The following is a 2,799-nucleotide window of genomic DNA, read 5'->3' on the forward strand; positions in this document are numbered from 1 at the left end:
TATAATAACTTATAATGTTTTACTGTACGCTCTACAATGGAAGAATAGCCATGAGATCAATTATTCGTAATAAAATTTTTGTTTTGTTTTCTTTAATTAGGGTCACGATACTTCCACCTATGGAATCTCTTGGACACTTTATTTGGTGGGACGACATCAAGACGTACAAGAGAGAGTATATAGGGAGCTGCACGAAATATTCAGAAATGATAAGTATAGAGACATCACCGTGGAGGATTTGAAGAAAATGAAATATTTAGATTGTGTAATTAAGGTATGGTTTTCATATTATGTTTAAAAGTTATTTTACTCAGTTTAATAAATACAGTTATGTCACAATTATAATAAATCCAATAAAAGTTGAATTTTCACGAAACTCATTTAAAAGTTAATTTCATTGAAACCTTATTTATTCTACTGTAACAAATATAATTTTAAAAAATATCTACAATTAAATTATGTTCGGTATGATTATCAAGTATATTTATAACTATAAATTATATGAAATACAGATATAGATACACATAAATTTAAACATAAAAAACACGTGTTAACAAAGTCATTTTTAGTAATCAGGAAAATACTTTATTTCGTGTATACTGGAAGAAGAACCACTATAAATTCAAGATAATTCAAAAGTCAGGACCAGCTTTATAATTTCGTATAAGTGATTTTTAAAGTAAATTTCATAAAATTTCTATGTTTTTATATCAAGAAAATTCCTGTCAGGGAATTTTCTTGATGTAAAAACATAGATATTTGTACAAGTCTACTAATTTATTAATATCCAAGAAAAAAGTATTACTAATTGATAATTATGCTTGTCTTATTTTTAACAGAGTTTTTTTTATATTTATACACCAAATTTTTTTCTATATTAGTTTGTATTATCAATGTTTTTACATAAAATGATAAAAATGATATTTTATGCCTCGGCAAACTCCGTGATTTTAGATCTCAACATCAAAAAAGCAATAACTTTATATATTATATTAGTATAAAACGTTATTATTCTACATGTATATTTAGTTTGTTTACTAATCACTTAAATTGTTTTAGGGTATAACAATTGCCTAGGAGTACTTTAAAAATATTTCTAGGCAATGGTTATTGTCTGGTATGTCTGAGCCTAACTCGGACCCTACTTTTCAGCAAAAATTTAAACAAGCCTTGCATAAATTTACAACAACATAGATTTAAAAAAATCGTTACTAAACCGTGTTTGACATATTTCCAAATCCGGTGAGGAATCGCCAACCCTGGAAATTCTGTACAAAGTAGGTCACTCTTTGGTAAACAGCGTTACCTGTAGACAGTTATTATAACTAAAATTTACATGAAATGTCTTTACTACAAAATCACGTCTTATTCTAAATAATTCGTGAAAATCACTCAACTGTAGTGTCAAAATTCATAAATTTATAAACATTTAAATTTGTTTCTGACTTTTGAATCACTCTTTACAATAAGTACATCACGGTATTAGTAAAGCAATATGGCTAATTTAGTATGAAATATTGAAGCACTTTACATTTTTACAAACTTTAAGAACAATTATTTAGCACAATTGATTTGAATAATCCGAAAATTGCAATTATAAAAATAGACAGGAAAATGATAAAGGATCCAGAAAATCTAACATTTTCATTTTATTTTGAATAACTGATTAGAATGAAATATGAAATAAATATACAATACATATTGTTAAAGTATGAATTATTAGCGAAATTCAGAATTATCCATATTTTAATGTCTGATGTTTGATGGACTTAACATTTATGAACCTTAAAGAAGTAGGAAAATGTTATACTCTTGAGCAATTGTTAGAGGAAACTACAATTAATAAATTTTTTGTTTTTATTATTTTATTATTTCGAAAATTCTATGATAAAAACAAGTCAATTTAAATAATATTAATGTGATCATCTGCTGAACCTATGAACAGGTTTTTTCACATTTATCAAAATATAACATATCGAATAATTCGCATCGAAGTTTCAATAAGTTAAATTTGTCAAATTCATGAATTATGAACTATTACAAAAAGCAACGTGCTTGTAAATAGTAAAAATAAAATGTATTTAATTCACTTGTTTTTTTTTATATGTTATAGTTGCTATCGTGTATGTTTTTGTAAATCTTTAACTGTTACAGGAAGCATTAAGGATATATCCTCCCGTCCCTTTCATAGTTAGACACAGTCCTTCCAAAATGAAAATAGGTAAGTTCATTCGTATATTGATTTTTAACTACTGTATTTTTAAATTAAAAACTTTTAACATTTAACTGAAATGATTTAAATACGAATTCTGAAAACAACTAATTTACCGAATTTCTTATAAGTATTTATCAGTTGTCTTGTCACCTGATCACCTTTGATTAACAAGGTATAAAGTGAAGTAAAGGCGAGTTATAAAGATGTTTGAAACAAGGCAACCGTAATTTTGCATTAATCAGTTTTAATTACAAATTCTTATATTATTTGTTTTTCTCGAACAGGAGACTATAGTTTGCCAGCCAATTCTTCTTGTGTCATTTGTATCTATGCGATTCATCATAATCCGACTGTATTCGAAAATCCCGAAATATTCGATCCCGATCGATTTTTACCAGAAAACATCAAAAAATGTCACCCGTTTGCATTTATTCCGTTTTCTGCCGGTCCAAGAAATTGTCTCGGTACGTACAAATATTCAAAAAATTACATAAAATACGAATGATATCATTTCAAAGGTGTTTTCTTCATTAGGACAAAGATTTTCAATGATGGAAATGAAGACAATATTAGCAAACGTTCTT

General features: G+C 26.6%; 1 long non-coding RNA gene across 1 annotated transcript; it reads left to right on the forward strand.

Annotated features, from left to right (window-relative positions):
- Positions 1-249: 249 nt before the first annotated feature.
- On the forward strand, positions 250-2,512 carry LOC136973963 (uncharacterized). The gene is made up of 3 exons (XR_010880573.1): positions 250-274; positions 2,155-2,221; positions 2,500-2,512. It is a non-coding gene; the product is annotated as an uncharacterized lncRNA (long non-coding RNA).
- The last annotated feature ends 287 nt before the right edge of the window (positions 2,513-2,799 follow it).

Source organism: Centruroides vittatus, unplaced genomic scaffold, assembly GCF_030686945.1.
Source record: "Centruroides vittatus isolate TY-2023 unplaced genomic scaffold, ASM3068694v2 contig_3330, whole genome shotgun sequence".
Classification (NCBI taxonomy): domain Eukaryota; kingdom Metazoa; phylum Arthropoda; class Arachnida; order Scorpiones; family Buthidae; genus Centruroides; species Centruroides vittatus.